Source organism: Staurois parvus, unplaced genomic scaffold (assembly GCF_062004578.1).
Source record: "Staurois parvus isolate SC_StPar_1 unplaced genomic scaffold, SC_StPar_1.0 ptg000432l, whole genome shotgun sequence".
Taxonomy (NCBI): Eukaryota; Metazoa; Chordata; class Amphibia; order Anura; family Ranidae; genus Staurois; species Staurois parvus.
The window spans coordinates 2,979,724-3,001,993 of NW_028318228.1; the positions used below are offsets into that span (position 1 = coordinate 2,979,724).

The 22,270-nt window shown below is 45.7% G+C and overlaps 14 non-coding genes across 14 annotated transcripts; all 14 read right to left on the reverse strand.

The window, feature by feature from the left end:
- Positions 1-2,000: 2,000 nt before the first annotated feature.
- Positions 2,001-2,119, reverse strand: LOC149454310 (5S ribosomal RNA). Its single transcript, XR_016314305.1, has one exon. It is a non-coding gene; the product is annotated as a 5S ribosomal RNA (ribosomal RNA).
- Position 2,120: 1 nt separating this feature from the next.
- LOC149454311 (5S ribosomal RNA) lies at positions 2,121-2,239 on the reverse strand. Its single transcript, XR_016314269.1, has one exon. It is a non-coding gene; the product is annotated as a 5S ribosomal RNA (ribosomal RNA).
- Positions 2,240-5,319: 3,080 nt separating this feature from the next.
- LOC149454312 (5S ribosomal RNA) lies at positions 5,320-5,438 on the reverse strand. Its single transcript, XR_016314332.1, has one exon. It is a non-coding gene; the product is annotated as a 5S ribosomal RNA (ribosomal RNA).
- Position 5,439: 1 nt separating this feature from the next.
- Positions 5,440-5,558, reverse strand: LOC149454313 (5S ribosomal RNA). The gene has a single exon (XR_016314235.1). It is a non-coding gene; the product is annotated as a 5S ribosomal RNA (ribosomal RNA).
- A 3,096-nt stretch (positions 5,559-8,654) lies between these two features.
- LOC149454314 (5S ribosomal RNA) lies at positions 8,655-8,773 on the reverse strand. The gene has a single exon (XR_016314295.1). It is a non-coding gene; the product is annotated as a 5S ribosomal RNA (ribosomal RNA).
- A 1-nt stretch (position 8,774) lies between these two features.
- Positions 8,775-8,893, reverse strand: LOC149454315 (5S ribosomal RNA). The gene has a single exon (XR_016314302.1). It is a non-coding gene; the product is annotated as a 5S ribosomal RNA (ribosomal RNA).
- Positions 8,894-11,990: 3,097 nt separating this feature from the next.
- Positions 11,991-12,109, reverse strand: LOC149454316 (5S ribosomal RNA). Its single transcript, XR_016314333.1, has one exon. It is a non-coding gene; the product is annotated as a 5S ribosomal RNA (ribosomal RNA).
- A 1-nt stretch (position 12,110) lies between these two features.
- Positions 12,111-12,229, reverse strand: LOC149454317 (5S ribosomal RNA). Its single transcript, XR_016314270.1, has one exon. It is a non-coding gene; the product is annotated as a 5S ribosomal RNA (ribosomal RNA).
- A 3,097-nt stretch (positions 12,230-15,326) lies between these two features.
- LOC149454318 (5S ribosomal RNA) lies at positions 15,327-15,445 on the reverse strand. The gene has a single exon (XR_016314335.1). It is a non-coding gene; the product is annotated as a 5S ribosomal RNA (ribosomal RNA).
- Position 15,446: 1 nt separating this feature from the next.
- On the reverse strand, positions 15,447-15,565 carry LOC149454319 (5S ribosomal RNA). The gene has a single exon (XR_016314236.1). It is a non-coding gene; the product is annotated as a 5S ribosomal RNA (ribosomal RNA).
- Positions 15,566-18,661: 3,096 nt separating this feature from the next.
- On the reverse strand, positions 18,662-18,780 carry LOC149454320 (5S ribosomal RNA). Its single transcript, XR_016314336.1, has one exon. It is a non-coding gene; the product is annotated as a 5S ribosomal RNA (ribosomal RNA).
- A 1-nt stretch (position 18,781) lies between these two features.
- LOC149454321 (5S ribosomal RNA) lies at positions 18,782-18,900 on the reverse strand. Its single transcript, XR_016314271.1, has one exon. It is a non-coding gene; the product is annotated as a 5S ribosomal RNA (ribosomal RNA).
- A 3,097-nt stretch (positions 18,901-21,997) lies between these two features.
- LOC149454322 (5S ribosomal RNA) lies at positions 21,998-22,116 on the reverse strand. Its single transcript, XR_016314337.1, has one exon. It is a non-coding gene; the product is annotated as a 5S ribosomal RNA (ribosomal RNA).
- A 1-nt stretch (position 22,117) lies between these two features.
- Positions 22,118-22,236, reverse strand: LOC149454323 (5S ribosomal RNA). Its single transcript, XR_016314272.1, has one exon. It is a non-coding gene; the product is annotated as a 5S ribosomal RNA (ribosomal RNA).
- Positions 22,237-22,270: the final 34 nt, after the last annotated feature.

The window sequence follows — 22,270 nt, forward strand, 5'->3', positions numbered from 1 at the left end:
TCAAGCAGTGAAAGGCAAGTATACCAGAAGGGAGCCCATTCCTCCCATTAGAAACCCAGCAGGACCACAATGGCACCTGAAGGCGTACAATGTGTCTCCACAGCAAATCTAGTGAGCAAGCTATAAAAAAAAATGACAACAATCCCAATTTATAACTAGCTATTGAAGGTGCACATGGAAGGCATGGCACAGTTCAAACAGAAAATATCCCAGCACACTTATCAGCTAGCTTGAAAAAGAAAAATTGACTCAACCTAATAATTCCATTAAAAACAGAGATTTTAGTTGCAGACATTTGCAAATGTATGTGGAAGCCGCACTGCCTCACCAAGGCTCCTCTGTAAAGTGCGGTCCAACTCATAAATGTGAGAGTCTTCCTGTTGGAGCATTCACAACAGAAATAAAAATGGAACCAAACGGAGCGATATACTCATGTTTCCGCCAACAATCCTCTCTTGCATCTTTTCCATCTTCATTGGCTGGCATGAGATGACATCACTTCTGCGCATGCACAGGAGCTAGTCATTCTTACACACAGAGACTGGCCCGGAGCCGTAGGCTGAGCTGTGCATGTGCAGATCTGGTTACAGAGCTGAAGATGACATCGCGCAGGCAAGTAGAGGCATTTAACTGCTTGCCATCCAGCCACTGTGGAAAAATGGCCACAAGGTGGCACCACTGGGCAAAATCATGCTTAAAACGTGATATTGCAAAACAAGTAGGGGGTGCACACGAGGCACGCAACCGCCCTACCCGTGCTGCAATAAAACGGGCAGCGGTTTATCACTTTTCAGGCCAACTTTGACCATCCACCTCTCTAACAACAGTGGCTTTTGTGTAAAGAAGGATGGGTTGACCACGCCCATGGGAAAACCACGCTTTAGGCGAACAGGTCCTGCTGTCTATCCTCCGTAAAGGGGTACACCTTCTTCCCCGTTTTACAGTCGAGCGTGCGCACACAGACGGGACAGCAGTAAAGAGCTTTGTAGTATTTTGAGGGGGAGTTTACTAAAAAGGGAGAAGACAGAATCTGTCTGTATGGCAACCACTCAGCTCCTTGTGTCCATTTCAAACCTTCACTCAACAAGCTGAAGTGAGAAGCTGATTGCTTACGATGCAAAACTACTCCGGATCCTGTCTGCACCCATTTTAAGTAAATTCCCCTCGAGGTAGCCCAAAGGAGGACTGTCTACAAGCTCTCTTTAGCCCATTGCACAGTAAGTCCATGAACTTTAGAATTTAGATAACCACAGTAACCTACGGAAACAAATCTATATCTGCTCATATAGGAAAAGAATTGTGTTTGTGACTTTTCATCTTAAGAACATTCCTTTAATTTACTAATTGGTCAATTTGATGTTTGTTTTGAAATGCATGCGCTAATAACAAACTTATATAAAGGTGTATATCCTCATCCAAAAACATTTAGTGTTTAAAATAAATAATTATAGTGTCCAAACATAAATTCGTGTCCAAAAAATATATATATATATCTTCAGTGACTTGAACCAATTGTGAAAAATCCACCACCAAAGGAGATTAAATGAACTCACCAGAGCTAATGGCTGGTCAGATTATAAACCAGCAACAGCGCTTGTGCTCTGGGAGCAATGAACCCGATGTCCAAATAGATATGGTGATGTTTCAGATACTTCCAGATAATAATAATCACAAACAACTTTGCAGCCCAAGCTCTTATGATGAACTTCTCCACTCTTTCTCATACCTCCATGAGAGCATGCAGTACACTCAGGGAAAAAAGAGAACAGAATGGTGCAATACGTTTTTTTCATTTATATCTTTAATAAAAAAGGTATAAGGAAACTCACAAACAAGGTGTCTAATAGACACCAGCTTCAATTGCAAAACAAGGTGAGATACAGTTACCGCTCACCGCGGATCTCTCCCATACAGCACAGAACGACAAGGCTCTCTAACGTCCGCATCGAGTATGCCACGCCCAACCGGTTTCGTCACACTGACGTCATCAAGGGGCGGATAGCCTACAGCACCTGGTATTCCCAGGCGGTCTCCCATCCAGGTACTAACCAGGCCTTACCCTGCTTGGCTTCCGAGATCAGACGAGATCGGGCGTATTCAGGGTGATGTGGCCGTAGGCTAGCCTACAGCACCTGGTATTCCCAGGCGGTCTCCCATCCAGGTACTAACTAGGCCCTACCCTGCTTAGCTTCCGAGATCAGACGAGATCGGGCGCATTCAGGGTGATGTGGCCGTAGGCTAGCCTACAGCACCTGGTATTCCCAGGCGGTAGATAATCAAGAACTGACCCCTTAGGGTGGGCCCACTGCCTGGAGGACCCTGCGTCCGAATGCCTGCTCCCTATTTGACAGGACATCTAGGCGGTAATGCTTGACGAAGGTAGAGAACTTTGACCAGGTGGCTGCCTTACAGATCTCCGGCAAAGCCCCGGCCCTCTCTGCCCAAGAAGCTGCTAAGGATTCTTGGGCAGATTCTTCCAAAGGCTCAAAAGGCTTGCGGATGAAAGCCTTCAGGTCTAAGGATAGGTCCCAAACTGGACAAGTCTTGACCCTCATTGGTCTTGACTTGGAAAGAGACCTAAAGAAGTCCACAACAAAAAGGATTCTGCTGCAGGGGGACCTGCAGAAAAATGCTTAGGGCCGAAGCCTGTACCTTTAGTGTGCTGATCGAGAGACCTCGATCTGTCCCTTCCTGAAAAAAATCCAAGACTGCCGGAATGTCTGGGGGCCCCTGCCGCTGACCCGAAAACCATGATCACTGCCTGAGTGCATGACTGATGAGTGCATTTGCGCGTGACTGATAAGTGGATTTGCCTTTGCGCACAAGCACAAGGGAATGAGAGCACTTGGATTTTTTTTTTTTTTTACACTGTCACTTTAATTTCTTTTTATCAATTTTATTGCTGTCACAAGAAATGTAAATGTCCCTTGTGACAACAATAGGCATGTGACAGGTACTCTTTATGGAGGGTTCTGAGGTCAATAAGACCCCAAATCCCTTTTCTTCCCTTAAAAGTATTTGATCACATGCTTTTCATTTTTAAAAATGGTGCCGTTTACATCCAGATAAATAGGAAGTGATGTAAGGTCATCGTTTCCAGTTCACTATATCACAGAGCCGAACGGAGCGGTTCCCCTCCTCGGTCGGCTCTGTGATCAGCCGGCAGAAGCGTGGACTGGTTGATTGGTTGTCTCGGTGGAGGTGTCCCCTCCAGCTGCTTGTTTTTAGACCGTCGTCTCTAAAAAACGGTATCGGGATGATGCCTGCACGAAGCTACATGTATCATCCCAGTACAACCACTTAACACCAAATGGCATACATGGACGTGATTTGGCATCAAGCAGTGAAAGGCAAGTATACCAGAAGGGAGCCCATTCCTCCCATTAGAAACCCAGCAGGACCACAATGGCACCTGAAGGCGTACAATGTGTCTCCACAGCAAATCTAGTGAGCAAGCTATAAAAAAAAATGACAACAATCCCAATTTATAACTAGCTATTGAAGGTGCACATGGAAGGCATGGCACAGTTCAAACAGAAAATATCCCAGCACACTTATCAGCTAGCTTGAAAAAGAAAAATTGACTCAACCTAATAATTCCATTAAAAACAGAGATTTTAGTTGCAGACATTTGCAAATGTATGTGGAAGCCGCACTGCCTCACCAAGGCTCCTCTGTAAAGTGCGGTCCAACTCATAAATGTGAGAGTCTTCCTGTTGGAGCATTCACAACAGAAATAAAAATGGAACCAAACGGAGCGATATACTCATGTTTCCGCCAACAATCCTCTCTTGCATCTTTTCCATCTTCATTGGCTGGCATGAGATGACATCACTTCTGCGCATGCACAGGAGCTAGTCATTCTTACACACAGAGACTGGCCCGGAGCCGTAGGCTGAGCTGTGCATGTGCAGATCTGGTTACAGAGCTGAAGATGACATCGCGCAGGCAAGTAGAGGCATTTAACTGCTTGCCATCCAGCCACTGTGGAAAAATGGCCACAAGGTGGCACCACTGGGCAAAATCATGCTTAAAACGTGATATTGCAAAACAAGTAGGGGGTGCACACGAGGCACGCAACCGCCCTACCCGTGCTGCAATAAAACGGGCAGCGGTTTATCACTTTTCAGGCCAACTTTGACCATCCACCTCTCTAACAACAGTGGCTTTTGTGTAAAGAAGGATGGGTTGACCACGCCCATGGGAAAACCACGCTTTAGGCGAACAGGTCCTGCTGTCTATCCTCCGTAAAGGGGTACACCTTCTTCCCCGTTTTACAGTCGAGCGTGCGCACACAGACGGGACAGCAGTAAAGAGCTTTGTAGTATTTTGAGGGGGAGTTTACTAAAAAGGGAGAAGACAGAATCTGTCTGTATGGCAACCACTCAGCTCCTTGTGTCCATTTCAAACCTTCACTCAACAAGCTGAAGTGAGAAGCTGATTGCTTACGATGCAAAACTACTCCGGATCCTGTCTGCACCCATTTTAAGTAAATTCCCCTCGAGGTAGCCCAAAGGAGGACTGTCTACAAGCTCTCTTTAGCCCATTGCACAGTAAGTCCATGAACTTTAGAATTTAGATAACCACAGTAACCTACGGAAACAAATCTATATCTGCTCATATAGGAAAAGAATTGTGTTTGTGACTTTTCATCTTAAGAACATTCCTTTAATTTACTAATTGGTCAATTTGATGTTTGTTTTGAAATGCATGCGCTAATAACAAACTTATATAAAGGTGTATATCCTCATCCAAAAACATTTAGTGTTTAAAATAAATAATTATAGTGTCCAAACATAAATTAGTGTCCAAAAAATATATATATATATCTTCAGTGACTTGAACCAATTGTGAAAAATCCACCACCAAAGGAGATTAAATGAACTCACCAGAGCTAATGGCTGGTCAGATTATAAACCAGCAACAGCGCTTGTGCTCTGGGAGCAATGAACCCGATGTCCAAATAGATATGGTGATGTTTCAGATACTTCCAGATAATAATAATCACAAACAACTTTGCAGCCCTTCTCCACTCTTTCTCAAACCTCCATGAGAGCATGCAGTACACTCAGGGAAAAAAGAGAACAGAATGGTGCAATACGTTTTTTTCATTTATATCTTTAATAAAAAAGGTATAAGGAAACTCACAAACAAGGTGTCTAATAGACACCAGCTTCAATTGCAAAACAAGGTGAGATACAGTTACCGCTCACCGCGGATCTCTCCCATACAGCACAGAACGACAAGGCTCTCTAACGTCCGCATCGAGTATGCCACGCCCAACCGGTTTCGTCACACTGACGTCATCAAGGGGCGGATAGCCTACAGCACCTGGTATTCCCAGGCGGTCTCCCATCCAGGTACTAACCAGGCCCTACCCTGCTTGGCTTCCGAGATCAGACGAGATCGGGCGTATTCAGGGTGATGTGGCCGTAGGCTAGCCTACAGCACCTGGTATTCCCAGGCGGTCTCCCATCCAGGTACTAACTAGGCCCTACCCTGCTTAGCTTCCGAGATCAGATGAGATCGGGCGCATTCAGGGTGATGTGGCCGTAGGCTAGCCTACAGCACCTGGTATTCCCAGGCGGTAGATAATCAAGAACTGACCCCTTAGGGTGGGCCCACTGCCTGGAGGACCCTGCGTCCGAATGCCTGCTCCCTATTTGACAGGACATCTAGGCGGTAATGCTTGACGAAGGTAGAGAACTTTGACCAGGTGGCTGCCTTACAGATCTCCGGCAAAGCCCCGGCCCTCTCTGCCCAAGAAGCTGCTAAGGATTCTTGGGCAGATTCTTCCAAAGGCTCAAAAGGCTTGCGGATGAAAGCCTTCAGGTCTAAGGATAGGTCCCAAACTGGACAAGTCTTGACCCTCATTGGTCTTGACTTGGAAAGAGACCTGAAGAAGTCCACAACAAAAAGGATTCTGCTGCAGGGGGACCTGCAGAAAAATGCTTAGGGCCGAAGCCTGTAACTTTAGTGTGCTGATCGAGAGACCTCGATCTGTCCCTTCCTGAAAAAAATCCAAGACTGCCGGAATGTCTGGGGGCCCCTGCCGCTGACCCGAAAACCATGATCACTGCCTGAGTGCATGACTGATGAGTGCATTTGCGCGTGACTGATGAGTGGATTTGCCTTTGCGCACAAGCACAAGGGAATGAGAGCACTTGGATTTTTTTTTTTTTACACTGTCACTTTAATTTCTTTTTATCAATTTTATTGCTGTCACAAGAAATGTAAATGTCCCTTGTGACAACAATAGGCATGTGACAGGTACTCTTTATGGAGGGTTCTGAGGTCAATAAGACCCCAAATCCCTTTTCTTCCCTTAAAAGTATTTGATCACATGCTTTTCATTTTTAAAAATGGTGCCGTTTACATCCAGATAAATAGGAAGTGATGTAAGGTCATCGTTTCCAGTTCACTATATCACAGAGCCGAACGGAGCGGTTCCCCTCCTCGGTCGGCTCTGTGATCAGCCGGCAGAAGCGTGGACTGGTTGATTGGTTGTCTCGGTGGAGGTGTCCCCTCCAGCTGCTTGTTTTTAGACCGTCGTCTCTAAAAAACGGTATCGGGATGATGCCTGCATGAAGCTACATGTATCATCCCAGTACAACCACTTAACACCAAATGGCATACATGGACGTGATTTGGCATCAAGCAGTGAAAGGCAAGTATACCAGAAGGGAGCCCATTCCTCCCATTAGAAACCCAGCAGGACCACAATGGCACCTGAAGGCGTACAATGTGTCTCCACAGCAAATCTAGTGAGCAAGCTATAAAAAAAAAATGACAACAATCCCAATTTATAACTAGCTATTGAAGGTGCACATGGAAGGCATGGCACAGTTCAAACAGAAAATATCCCAGCACACTTATCAGCTAGCTTGAAAAAGAAAAATTGACTCAACCTAATAATTCCATTAAAAACAGAGATTTTAGTTGCAGACATTTGCAAATGTATGTGGAAGCCGCACTGCCTCACCAAGGCTCCTCTGTAAAGTGCGGTCCAACTCATAAATGTGAGAGTCTTCCTGTTGGAGCATTCACAACAGAAATAAAAATGGAACCAAACGGAGCGATATACTCATGTTTCCGCCAACAATCCTCTCTTGCATCTTTTCCATCTTCATTGGCTGGCATGAGATGACATCACTTCTGCGCATGCACAGGAGCTAGTCATTCTTACACACAGAGACTGGCCCGGAGCCGTAGGCTGAGCTGTGCATGTGCAGATCTGGTTACAGAGCTGAAGATGACATCGCGCAGGCAAGTAGAGGCATTTAACTGCTTGCCATCCAGCCACTGTGGAAAAATGGCCACAAGGTGGCACCACTGGGCAAAATCATGCTTAAAACGTGATATTGCAAAACAAGTAGGGGGTGCACACGAGGCACGCAACCGCCCTACCCGTGCTGCAATAAAACGGGCAGCGGTTTATCACTTTTCAGGCCAACTTTGACCATCCACCTCTCTAACAACAGTGGCTTTTGTGTAAAGAAGGATGGGTTGACCACGCCCATGGGAAAACCACGCTTTAGGCGAACAGGTCCTGCTGTCTATCCTCCGTAAAGGGGTACACCTTCTTCCCCGTTTTACAGTCGAGCGTGCGCACACAGACGGGACAGCAGTAAAGAGCTTTGTAGTATTTTGAGGGGGAGTTTACTAAAAAGGGAGAAGACAGAATCTGTCTGTATGGCAACCACTCAGCTCCTTGTGTCCATTTCAAACCTTCACTCAACAAGCTGAAGTGAGAAGCTGATTGCTTACGATGCAAAACTACTCCGGATCCTGTCTGCACCCATTTTAAGTAAATTCCCCTCGAGGTAGCCCAAAGGAGGACTGTCTACAAGCTCTCTTTAGCCCATTGCACAGTAAGTCCATGAACTTTAGAATTTAGATAACCACAGTAACCTACGGAAACAAATCTATATCTGCTCATATAGGAAAAGAATTGTGTTTGTGACTTTTCATCTTAAGAACATTCCTTTAATTTACTAATTGGTCAATTTGATGTTTGTTTTGAAATGCATGCGCTAATAACAAACTTATATAAAGGTGTATATCCTCATCCAAAAACATTTAGTGTTTAAAATAAATAATTATAGTGTCCAAACATAAATTAGTGTCCAAAAAATATATATATATATCTTCAGTGACTTGAACCAATTGTGAAAAATCCACCACCAAAGGAGATTAAATGAACTCACCAGAGCTAATGGCTGGTCAGATTATAAACCAGCAACAGCGCTTGTGCTCTGGGAGCAATGAACCCGATGTCCAAATAGATATGGTGATGTTTCAGATACTTCCAGATAATAATAATCACAAACAACTTTGCAGCCCAAGCTCTTATGATGAACTTCTCCACTCTTTCTCATACCTCCATGAGAGCATGCAGTACACTCAGGGAAAAAAGAGAACAGAATGGTGCAATACGTTTTTTTCATTTATATCTTTAATAAAAAAGGTATAAGGAAACTCACAAACAAGGTGTCTAATAGACACCAGCTTCAATTGCAAAACAAGGTGAGATACAGTTACCGCTCACCGCGGATCTCTCCCATACAGCACAGAACGACAAGGCTCTCTAACGTCCGCATCGAGTATGCCACGCCCAACCGGTTTCGTCACACTGACGTCATCAAGGGGCGGATAACCTACAGCACCTGGTATTCCCAGGCGGTCTCCCATCCAGGTACTAACCAGGCCCTACCCTGCTTGGCTTCCGAGATCAGACGAGATCGGGCGTATTCAGGGTGATGTGGCCGTAGGCTAGCCTACAGCACCTGGTATTCCCAGGCGGTCTCCCATCCAGGTACTAACTAGGCCCTACCCTGCTTAGCTTCCGAGATCAGACGAGATCGGGCGCATTCAGGATGATGTGGCCGTAGGCTAGCCTACAGCACCTGGTATTCCCAGGCGGTAGATAATCAAGAACTGACCCCTTAGGGTGGGCCCACTGCCTGGAGGACCCTGCGTCCGAATGCCTGCTCCCTATTTGACAGGACATCTAGGCGGTAATGCTTGACGAAGGTAGAGAACTTTGACCAGGTGGCTGCCTTACAGATCTCCGGCAAAGCCCCGGCCCTCTCTGCCCAAGAAGCTGCTAAGGATTCTTGGGCAGATTCTTCCAAAGGCTCAAAAGGCTTGCGGATGAAAGCCTTCAGGTCTAAGGATAGGTCCCAAACTGGACAAGTCTTGACCCTCATTGGTCTTGACTTGGAAAGAGACCTAAAGAAGTCCACAACAAAAAGGATTCTGCTGCAGGGGGACCTGCAGAAAAATGCTTAGGGCCGAAGCCTGTACCTTTAGTGTGCTGATCGAGAGACCTCGATCTGTCCCTTCCTGAAAAAAATCCAAGACTGCCGGAATGTCTGGGGGCCCCTGCCACTGACCCGAAAACCATGATCACTGCCTGAGTGCATGACTGATGAGTGCATTTGCGCGTGACTGATGAGTGGATTTGCCTTTGCGCACAAGCACAAGGGAATGAGAGCACTTGGATTTTTATTTTTTTTTACACTGTCACTTTAATTTCTTTTTATCAATTTTATTGCTGTCACAAGAAATGTAAATGTCCCTTGTGACAACAATAGGCATGTGACAGGTACTCTTTATGGAGGGTTCTGAGGTCAATAAGACCCCAAATCCCTTTTCTTCCCTTAAAAGTATTTGATCACATGCTTTTCATTTTTAAAAATGGTGCCGTTTACATCCAGATAAATAGGAAGTGATGTAAGGTCATCGTTTCCAGTTCACTATATCACAGAGCCGAACGGAGCGGTTCCCCTCCTCGGTCGGCTCTGTGATCAGCCGGCAGAAGCGTGGACTGGTTGATTGGTTGTCTCGGTGGAGGTGTCCCCTCCAGCTGCTTGTTTTTAGACCGTCGTCTCTAAAAAACGGTATCGGGATGATGCCTGCATGAAGCTACATGTATCATCCCAGTACAACCACTTAACACCAAATGGCATACATGGACGTGATTTGGCATCAAGCAGTGAAAGGCAAGTATACCAGAAGGGAGCCCATTCCTCCCATTAGAAACCCAGCAGGACCACAATGGCACCTGAAGGCGTACAATGTGTCTCCACAGCAAATCTAGTGAGCAAGCTATAAAAAAAAATGACAACAATCCCAATTTATAACTAGCTATTGAAGGTGCACATGGAAGGCATGGCACAGTTCAAACAGAAAATATCCCAGCACACTTATCAGCTAGCTTGAAAAAGAAAAATTGACTCAACCTAATAATTCCATTAAAAACAGAGATTTTAGTTGCAGACATTTGCAAATGTATGTGGAAGCCGCACTGCCTCACCAAGGCTCCTCTGTAAAGTGCGGTCCAACTCATAAATGTGAGAGTCTTCCTGTTGGAGCATTCACAACAGAAATAAAAATGGAACCAAACGGAGCGATATACTCATGTTTCCGCCAACAATCCTCTCTTGCATCTTTTCCATCTTCATTGGCTGGCATGAGATGACATCACTTCTGCGCATGCACAGGAGCTAGTCATTCTTACACACAGAGACTGGCCCGGAGCCGTAGGCTGAGCTGTGCATGTGCAGATCTGGTTACAGAGCTGAAGATGACATCGCGCAGGCAAGTAGAGGCATTTAACTGCTTGCCATCCAGCCACTGTGGAAAAATGGCCACAAGGTGGCACCACTGGGCAAAATCATGCTTAAAACGTGATATTGCAAAACAAGTAGGGGGTGCACACGAGGCACGCAACCGCCCTACCCGTGCTGCAATAAAACGGGCAGCGGTTTATCACTTTTCAGGCCAACTTTGACCATCCACCTCTCTAACAACAGTGGCTTTTGTGTAAAGAAGGATGGGTTGACCACGCCCATGGGAAAACCACGCTTTAGGCGAACAGGTCCTGCTGTCTATCCTCCGTAAAGGGGTACACCTTCTTCCCCGTTTTACAGTCGAGCGTGCGCACACAGACGGGACAGCAGTAAAGAGCTTTGTAGTATTTTGAGGGGGAGTTTACTAAAAAGGGAGAAGACAGAATCTGTCTGTATGGCAACCACTCAGCTCCTTGTGTCCATTTCAAACCTTCACTCAACAAGCTGAAGTGAGAAGCTGATTGCTTACGATGCAAAACTACTCCGGATCCTGTCTGCACCCATTTTAAGTAAATTCCCCTCGAGGTAGCCCAAAGGAGGACTGTCTACAAGCTCTCTTTAGCCCATTGCACAGTAAGTCCATGAACTTTAGAATTTAGATAACCACAGTAACCTACGGAAACAAATCTATATCTGCTCATATAGGAAAAGAATTGTGTTTGTGACTTTTCATCTTAAGAACATTCCTTTAATTTACTAATTGGTCAATTTGATGTTTGTTTTGAAATGCATGCGCTAATAACAAACTTATATAAAGGTGTATATCCTCATCCAAAAACATTTAGTGTTTAAAATAAATAATTATAGTGTCCAAACATAAATTCGTGTCCAAAAAATATATATATATATCTTCAGTGACTTGAACCAATTGTGAAAAATCCACCACCAAAGGAGATTAAATGAACTCACCAGAGCTAATGGCTGGTCAGATTATAAACCAGCAACAGCGCTTGTGCTCTGGGAGCAATGAACCCGATGTCCAAATAGATATGGTGATGTTTCAGATACTTCCAGATAATAATAATCACAAACAACTTTGCAGCCCAAGCTCTTATGATGAACTTCTCCACTCTTTCTCATACCTCCATGAGAGCATGCAGTACACTCAGGGAAAAAAGAGAACAGAATGGTGCAATACGTTTTTTTCATTTATATCTTTAATAAAAAAGGTATAAGGAAACTCACAAACAAGGTGTCTAATAGACACCAGCTTCAATTGCAAAACAAGGTGAGATACAGTTACCGCTCACCGCGGATCTCTCCCATACAGCACAGAACAACAAGGCTCTCTAACGTCCGCATCGAGTATGCCACGCCCAACCGGTTTCGTCACACTGACGTCATCAAGGGGCGGATAGCCTACAGCACCTGGTATTCCCAGGCGGTCTCCCATCCAGGTACTAACCAGGCCCTACCCTGCTTGGCTTCCGAGATCAGACGAGATCGGGCGTATTCAGGGTGATGTGGCCGTAGGCTAGCCTACAGCACCTGGTATTCCCAGGCGGTCTCCCATCCAGGTACTAACTAGGCCCTACCCTGCTTAGCTTCCGAGATCAGACGAGATCGGGCGCATTCAGGGTGATGTGGCCGTAGGCTAGCCTACAGCACCTGGTATTCCCAGGCGGTAGATAATCAAGAACTGACCCCTTAGGGTGGGCCCACTGCCTGGAGGACCCTGCGTCCGAATGCCTGCTCCCTATTTGACAGGACATCTAGGCGGTAATGCTTGACGAAGGTAGAGAACTTTGACCAGGTGGCTGCCTTACAGATCTCCGGCAAAGCCCCGGCCCTCTCTGCCCAAGAAGCTGCTAAGGATTCTTGGGCAGATTCTTCCAAAGGCTCAAAAGGCTTGCGGATGAAAGCCTTCAGGTCTAAGGATAGGTCCCAAACTGGACAAGTCTTGACCCTCATTGGTCTTGACTTGGAAAGAGACCTAAAGAAGTCCACAACAAAAAGGATTCTGCTGCAGGGGGACCTGCAGAAAAATGCTTAGGGCCGAAGCCTGTACCTTTAGTGTGCTGATCGAGAGACCTCGATCTGTCCCTTCCTGAAAAAAATCCAAGACTGCCGGAATGTCTGGGGGCCCCTGCCGCTGACCCGAAAACCATGATCACTGCCTGAGTGCATGACTGATGAGTGCATTTGCGCGTGACTGATGAGTGGATTTGCCTTTGCGCACAAGCACAAGGGAATGAGAGCACTTGGATTTTTTTTTTTTTTTACACTGTCACTTTAATTTCTTTTTATCAATTTTATTGCTGTCACAAGAAATGTAAATGTCCCTTGTGACAACAATAGGCATGTGACAGGTACTCTTTATGGAGGGTTCTGAGGTCAATAAGACCCCAAATCCCTTTTCTTCCCTTAAAAGTATTTGATCACATGCTTTTCATTTTTAAAAATGGTGCCGTTTACATCCAGATAAATAGGAAGTGATGTAAGGTCATCGTTTCCAGTTCACTATATCACAGAGCCGAACGGAGCGGTTCCCCTCCTCGGTCGGCTCTGTGATCAGCCGGCAGAAGCGTGGACTGGTTGATTGGTTGTCTCGGTGGAGGTGTCCCCTCCAGCTGCTTGTTTTTAGACCGTCGTCTCTAAAAAACGGTATCGGGATGATGCCTGCACGAAGCTACATGTATCATCCCAGTACAACCACTTAACACCAAATGGCATACATGGACGTGATTTGGCATCAAGCAGTGAAAGGCAAGTATACCAGAAGGGAGCCCATTCCTCCCATTAGAAACCCAGCAGGACCACAATGGCACCTGAAGGCGTACAATGTGTCTCCACAGCAAATCTAGTGAGCAAGCTATAAAAAAAAATGACAACAATCCCAATTTATAACTAGCTATTGAAGGTGCACATGGAAGGCATGGCACAGTTCAAACAGAAAATATCCCAGCACACTTATCAGCTAGCTTGAAAAAGAAAAATTGACTCAACCTAATAATTCCATTAAAAACAGAGATTTTAGTTGCAGACATTTGCAAATGTATGTGGAAGCCGCACTGCCTCACCAAGGCTCCTCTGTAAAGTGCGGTCCAACTCATAAATGTGAGAGTCTTCCTGTTGGAGCATTCACAACAGAAATAAAAATGGAACCAAACGGAGCGATATACTCATGTTTCCGCCAACAATCCTCTCTTGCATCTTTTCCATCTTCATTGGCTGGCATGAGATGACATCACTTCTGCGCATGCACAGGAGCTAGTCATTCTTACACACAGAGACTGGCCCGGAGCCGTAGGCTGAGCTGTGCATGTGCAGATCTGGTTACAGAGCTGAAGATGACATCGCGCAGGCAAGTAGAGGCATTTAACTGCTTGCCATCCAGCCACTGTGGAAAAATGGCCACAAGGTGGCACCACTGGGCAAAATCATGCTTAAAACGTGATATTGCAAAACAAGTAGGGGGTGCACACGAGGCACGCAACCGCCCTACCCGTGCTGCAATAAAACGGGCAGCGGTTTATCACTTTTCAGGCCAACTTTGACCATCCACCTCTCTAACAACAGTGGCTTTTGTGTAAAGAAGGATGGGTTGACCACGCCCATGGGAAAACCACGCTTTAGGCGAACAGGTCCTGCTGTCTATCCTCCGTAAAGGGGTACACCTTCTTCCCCGTTTTACAGTCGAGCGTGCGCACACAGACGGGACAGCAGTAAAGAGCTTTGTAGTATTTTGAGGGGGAGTTTACTAAAAAGGGAGAAGACAGAATCTGTCTGTATGGCAACCACTCAGCTCCTTGTGTCCATTTCAAACCTTCACTCAACAAGCTGAAGTGAGAAGCTGATTGCTTACGATGCAAAACTACTCCGGATCCTGTCTGCACCCATTTTAAGTAAATTCCCCTCGAGGTAGCCCAAAGGAGGACTGTCTACAAGCTCTCTTTAGCCCATTGCACAGTAAGTCCATGAACTTTAGAATTTAGATAACCACAGTAACCTACGGAAACAAATCTATATCTGCTCATATAGGAAAAGAATTGTGTTTGTGACTTTTCATCTTAAGAACATTCCTTTAATTTACTAATTGGTCAATTTGATGTTTGTTTTGAAATGCATGCGCTAATAACAAACTTATATAAAGGTGTATATCCTCATCCAAAAACATTTAGTGTTTAAAATAAATAATTATAGTGTCCAAACATAAATTCGTGTCCAAAAAATATATATATATATCTTCAGTGACTTGAACCAATTGTGAAAAATCCACCACCAAAGGAGATTAAATGAACTCACCAGAGCTAATGGCTGGTCAGATTATAAACCAGCAACAGTGCTTGTGCTCTGGGAGCAATGAACCCGATGTCCAAATAGATATGGTGATGTTTCAGATACTTCCAGATAATAATAATCACAAACAACTTTGCAGCCCAAGCTCTTATGATGAACTTCTCCACTCTTTCTCATACCTCCATGAGAGCATGCAGTACACTCAGGGAAAAAAGAGAACAGAATGGTGCAATACGTTTTTTTCATTTATATCTTTAATAAAAAAGGTATAAGGAAACTCACAAACAAGGTGTCTAATAGACACCAGCTTCAATTGCAAAACAAGGTGAGATACAGTTACCGCTCACCGCGGATCTCTCCCATACAGCACAGAACGACAAGGCTCTCTAACGTCCGCATCGAGTATGCCACGCCCAACCGGTTTCGTCACACTGACGTCATCAAGGGGCGGATAGCCTACAGCACCTGGTATTCCCAGGCGGTCTCCCATCCAGGTACTAACCAGGCCCTACCCTGCTTGGCTTCCGAGATCAGACGAGATCGGGCGTATTCAGGGTGATGTGGCCGTAGGCTAGCCTACAGCACCTGGTATTCCCAGGAGGTCTCCCATCCAGGTACTAACTAGGCCCTACCCTGCTTAGCTTCCGAGATCAGACGAGATCGGGCGCATTCAGGGTGATGTGGCCGTAGGCTAGCCTACAGCACCTGGTATTCCCAGGCGGTAGATAATCAAGAACTGACCCCTTAGGGTGGGCCCACTGCCTGGAGGACCCTGCGTCCGAATGCCTGCTCCCTATTTGACAGGACATCTAGGCGGTAATGCTTGACGAAGGTAGAGAACTTTGACCAGGTGGCTGCCTTACAGATCTCCGGCGAAGCCCCGGCCCTCTCTGCCCAAGAAGCTGCGAAGGATTCTTGGGCAGATTCTTCCAAAGGCTCAAAAGGCTTGCGGATGAAAGCCTTCAGGTCTAAGGATAGGTCCCAAACTGGACAAGTCTTGACCCTCATTGGTCTTGACTTGGAAAGAGACCTGAAGAAGTCCACAACAAAAAGGATTCTGCTGCAGGGGGACCTGCAGAAAAATGCTTAGGGCCGAAGCCTGTACCTTTAGTGTGCTGATCGAGAGACCTCGATCTGTCCCTTCCTGAAAAAAATCCAAGACTCCCGGAATGTCTGGGGGCCCCTGCCGCTGACCCGAAAACCATGATCACTGCCTGAGTGCATGACTGATGAGTGCATTTGCGCGTGACTGATGAGTGGATTTGCCTTTGCGCACAAGCACAAGGGAATGAGAGCACTTGGATTTTTTTTTTTTTTACACTGTCACTTTAATTTCTTTTTATCAATTTTATTGCTGTCACAAGAAATGTAAATGTCCCTTGTGACAACAATAGGCATGTGACAGGTACTCTTTATGGAGGGTTCTGAGGTCAATAAGACCCCAAATTCCTTTTCTTCCCTTAAAAGTATTTGATCACATGCTTTTCATTTTTAAAAATGGTGCCGTTTACATCCAGATAAATAGGAAGTGATGTAAGGTCATCGTTTCCAGTTCACTATATCACAGAGCCGAACGGAGCGGTTCCCCTCCTCGGTCGGCTCTGTGATCAGCCGGCAGAAGCGTGGACTGGTTGATTGGTTGTCTCGGTGGAGGTGTCCCCTCCAGCTGCTTGTTTTTAGACCGTCGTCTCTAAAAAACGGTATCGGGATGATGCCTGCATGAAGCTACATGTATCATCCCAGTACAACCACTTAACACCAAATGGCATACATGGACGTGATTTGGCATCAAGCAGTGAAAGGCAAGTATACCAGAAGGGAGCCCATTCCTCCCATTAGAAACCCAGCAGGACCACAATGGCACCTGAAGGCGTACAATGTGTCTCCACAGCAAATCTAGTGAGCAAGCTATAAAAAAAAATGACAACAATCCCAATTTATAACTAGCTATTGAAGGTGCACATGGAAGGCATGGCACAGTTCAAACAGAAAATATCCCAGCACACTTATCAGCTAGCTTGAAAAAGAAAAATTGACTCAACCTAATAATTCCATTAAAAACAGAGATTTTAGTTGCAGACATTTGCAAATGTATGTGGAAGCCGCACTGCCTCACCAAGGCTCCTCTGTAAAGTGCGGTCCAACTCATAAATGTGAGAGTCTTCCTGTTGGAGCATTCACAACAGAAATAAAAATGGAACCAAACGGAGCGATATACTCATGTTTCCGCCAACAATCCTCTCTTGCATCTTTTCCATCTTCATTGGCTGGCATGAGATGACATCACTTCTGCGCATGCACAGGAGCTAGTCATTCTTACACACAGAGACTGGCCCGGAGCCGTAGGCTGAGCTGTGCATGTGCAGATCTGGTTACAGAGCTGAAGATGACATCGCGCAGGCAAGTAGAGGCATTTAACTGCTTGCCATCCAGCCACTGTGGAAAAATGGCCACAAGGTGGCACCACTGGGCAAAATCATGCTTAAAACGTGATATTGCAAAACAAGTAGGGGGTGCACACGAGGCACGCAACCGCCCTACCCGTGCTGCAATAAAACGGGCAGCGGTTTATCACTTTTCAGGCCAACTTTGACCATCCACCTCTCTAACAACAGTGGCTTTTGTGTAAAGAAGGATGGGTTGACCACGCCCATGGGAAAACCACGCTTTAGGCGAACAGGTCCTGCTGTCTATCCTCCGTAAAGGGGTACACCTTCTTCCCCGTTTTACAGTCGAGCGTGCGCACACAGACGGGACAGCAGTAAAGAGCTTTGTAGTATTTTGAGGGGGAGTTTACTAAAAAGGGAGAAGACAGAATCTGTCTGTATGGCAACCACTCAGCTCCTTGTGTCCATTTCAAACCTTCACTCAACAAGCTGAAGTGAGAAGCTGATTGCTTACGATGCAAAACTACTCCGGATCCTGTCTGCACCCATTTTAAGTAAATTCCCCTCGAGGTAGCCCAAAGGAGGACTGTCTACAAGCTCTCTTTAGCCCATTGCACAGTAAGTCCATGAACTTTAGAATTTAGATAACCACAGTAACCTACGGAAACAAATCTATATCTGCTCATATAGGAAAAGAATTGTGTTTGTGACTTTTCATCTTAAGAACATTCCTTTAATTTACTAATTGGTCAATTTGATGTTTGTTTTGAAATGCATGCGCTAATAACAAACTTATATAAAGGTGTATATCCTCATCCAAAAACATTTAGTGTTTAAAATAAATAATTATAGTGTCCAAACATAAATTAGTGTCCAAAAAATATATATATATATCTTCAGTGACTTGAACCAATTGTGAAAAATCCACCACCAAAGGAGATTAAATGAACTCACCAGAGCTAATGGCTGGTCAGATTATAAACCAGCAACAGCGCTTGTGCTCTGGGAGCAATGAACCCGATGTCCAAATAGATATGGTGATGTTTCAGATACTTCCAGATAATAATAATCACAAACAACTTTGCAGCCCAAGCTCTTATGATGAACTTCTCCACTCTTTCTCATACCTCCATGAGAGCATGCAGTACACTCAGGGAAAAAAGAGAACAGAATGGTGCAATACGTTTTTTTCATTTATATCTTTAATAAAAAAGGTATAAGGAAACTCACAAACAAGGTGTCTAATAGACACCAGCTTCAATTGCAAAACAAGGTGAGATACAGTTACCGCTCACCGCGGATCTCTCCCATACAGCACAGAACGACAAGGCTCTCTAACGTCCGCATCGAGTATGCCACGCCCAACCGGTTTCGTCACACTGACGTCATCAAGGGGCGGATAGCCTACAGCACCTGGTATTCCCAGGCGGTCTCCCATCCAGGTACTAACCAGGCCCTACCCTGCTTGGCTTCCGAGATCAGACGAGATCGGGCGTATTCAGGGTGATGTGGCCGTAGGCTAGCCTACAGCACCTGGTATTCCCAGGCGGTCTCCCATCCAGGTACTAACTAGGCCCTACCCTGCTTAGCTTCCGAGATCAGACGAGATCGGGCGCATTCAGGGTGATGTGGCCGTAGGCTAGCCTACAGCACCTGGTATTCCCAGGCGGTAGATAATCAAGAACTGACCCCTTAGGGTGGGCCCACTGCCTGGAGGACCCTGCGTCCGAATGCCTGCTCCCTATTTGACAGGACATCTAGGCGGTAATGCTTGACGAAGGTAGAGAACTTTGACCAGGTGGCTGCCTTACAGATCTCCGGCAAAGCCCCGGCCCTCTCTGCCCAAGAAGCTGCTAAGGATTCTTGGGCAGATTCTTCCAAAGGCTCAAAAGGCTTGCGGATGAAAGCCTTCAGGTCTAAGGATAGGTCCCAAACTGGACAAGTCTTGACCCTCATTGGTCTTGACTTGGAAAGAGACCTAAAGAAGTCCACAACAAAAAGGATTCTGCTGCAGGGGGACCTGCAGAAAAATGCTTAGGGCCGAAGCCTGTACCTTTAGTGTGCTGATCGAGAGACCTCGATCTGTCCCTTCCTGAAAAAAATCCAAGACTGCCGGAATGTCTGGGGGCCCCTGCCGCTGACCCGAAAACCATGATCACTGCCTGAGTGCATGACTGATGAGTGCATTTGCGCGTGACTGATGAGTGGATTTGCCTTTGCGCACAAGCACAAGGGAATGAGAGCACTTGGATTTTTTTTTTTTTTTACACTGTCACTTTAATTTCTTTTTATCAATTTTATTGCTGTCACAAGAAATGTAAATGTCCCTTGTGACAACAATAGGCATGTGACAGGTACTCTTTATGGAGGGTTCTGAGGTCAATAAGACCCCAAATCCCTTTTCTTCCCTTAAAAGTATTTGATCACATGCTTTTCATTTTTAAAAATGGTGCCGTTTACATCCAGATAAATAGGAAGTGATGTAAGGTCATCGTTTCCAGTTCACTATATCACAGAGCCGAACGGAGCGGTTCCCCTCCTCGGTCGGCTCTGTGATCAGCCGGCAGAAGCGTGGACTGGTTGATTGGTTGTCTCGGTGGAGGTGTCCCCTCCAGCTGCTTGTTTTTAGACCGTCGTCTCTAAAAAACGGTATCGGGATGATGCCTGCATGAAGCTACATGTATCATCCCAGTACAACCACTTAACACCAAATGGCATACATGGACGTGATTTGGCATCAAGCAGTGAAAGGCAAGTATACCAGAAGGGAGCCCATTCCTCCCATTAGAAACCCAGCAGGACCACAATGGCACCTGAAGGCGTACAATGTGTCTCCACAGCAAATCTAGTGAGCAAGCTATAAAAAAAAATGACAACAATCCCAATTTATAACTAGCTATTGAAGGTGCACGTGGAAGGCATGGCACAGTTCAAACAGAAAATATCCCAGCACACTTATCAGCTAGCTTGAAAAAGAAAAATTGACTCAACCTAATAATTCCATTAAAAACAGAGATTTTAGTTGCAGACATTTGCAAATGTATGTGGAAGCCGCACTGCCTCACCAAGGCTCCTCTGTAAAGTGCGGTCCAACTCATAAATGTGAGAGTCTTCCTGTTGGAGCATTCACAACAGAAATAAAAATGGAACCAAACGGAGCGATATACTCATGTTTCCGCCAACAATCCTCTCTTGCATCTTTTCCATCTTCATTGGCTGGCATGAGATGACATCACTTCTGCGCATGCACAGGAGCTAGTCATTCTTACACACAGAGACTGGCCCGGAGCCGTAGGCTGAACTGTGCATGTGCAGATCTGGTTACAGAGCTGAAGATGACATCGCGCAGGCAAGTAGAGGCATTTAACTGCTTGCCATCCAGCCACTGTGGAAAAATGGCCACAAGGTGGCACCACTGGGCAAAATCATGCTTAAAACGTGATATTGCAAAACAAGTAGGGGGTGCACACGAGGCACGCAACCGCCCTACCCGTGCTGCAATAAAACGGGCAGCGGTTTATCACTTTTCAGGCCAACTTTGACCATCCACCTCTCTAACAACAGTGGCTTTTGTGTAAAGAAGGATGGGTTGACCACGCCCATGGGAAAACCACGCTTTAGGCGAACAGGTCCTGCTGTCTATCCTCCGTAAAGGGGTACACCTTCTTCCCCGTTTTACAGTCGAGCGTGCGCACACAGACGGGACAGCAGTAAAGAGCTTTGTAGTATTTTGAGGGGGAGTTTACTAAAAAGGGAGAAGACAGAATCTGTCTGTATGGCAACCACTCAGCTCCTTGTGTCCATTTCAAACCTTCACTCAACAAGCTGAAGTGAGAAGCTGATTGCTTACGATGCAAAACTACTCCGGATCCTGTCTGCACCCATTTTAAGTAAATTCCCCTCGAGGTAGCCCAAAGGAGGACTGTCTACAAGCTCTCTTTAGCCCATTGCACAGTAAGTCCATGAACTTTAGAATTTAGATAACCACAGTAACCTACGGAAACAAATCTATATCTGCTCATATAGGAAAAGAATTGTGTTTGTGACTTTTCATCTTAAGAACATTCCTTTAATTTACTAATTGGTCAATTTGATGTTTGTTTTGAAATGCATGCGCTAATAACAAACTTATATAAAGGTGTATATCCTCATCCAAAAACATTTAGTGTTTAAAATAAATAATTATAGTGTCCAAACATAAATTCGTGTCCAAAAAATATATATATATATCTTCAGTGACTTGAACCAATTGTGAAAAATCCACCACCAAAGGAGATTAAATGAACTCACCAGAGCTAATGGCTGGTCAGATTATAAACCAGCAACAGCGCTTGTGCTCTGGGAGCAATGAACCCGATGTCCAAATAGATATGGTGATGTTTCAGATACTTCCAGATAATAATAATCACAAACAACTTTGCAGCCCAAGCTCTTATGATGAACTTCTCCACTCTTTCTCATACCTCCATGAGAGCATGCAGTACACTCAGGGAAAAAAGAGAACAGAATGGTGCAATACGTTTTTTTCATTTATATCTTTAATAAAAAAGGTATAAGGAAACTCACAAACAAGGTGTCTAATAGACACCAGCTTCAATTGCAAAACAAGGTGAGATACAGTTACCGCTCACCGCGGATCTCTCCCATACAGCACAGAACAACAAGGCTCTCTAACGTCCGCATCGAGTATGCCACGCCCAACCGGTTTCGTCACACTGACGTCATCAAGGGGCGGATAGCCTACAGCACCTGGTATTCCCAGGCGGTCTCCCATCCAGGTACTAACCAGGCCCTACCCTGCTTGGCTTCCGAGATCAGACGAGATCGGGCGTATTCAGGGTGATGTGGCCGTAGGCTAGCCTACAGCACCTGGTATTCCCAGGCGGTCTCCCATCCAGGTACTAACTAGGCCCTACCCTGCTTAGCTTCCGAGATCAGACGAGATCGGGCGCATTCAGGGTGATGTGGCCGTAGGCTAGCCTACAGCACCTGGTATTCCCAGGCGGTAGA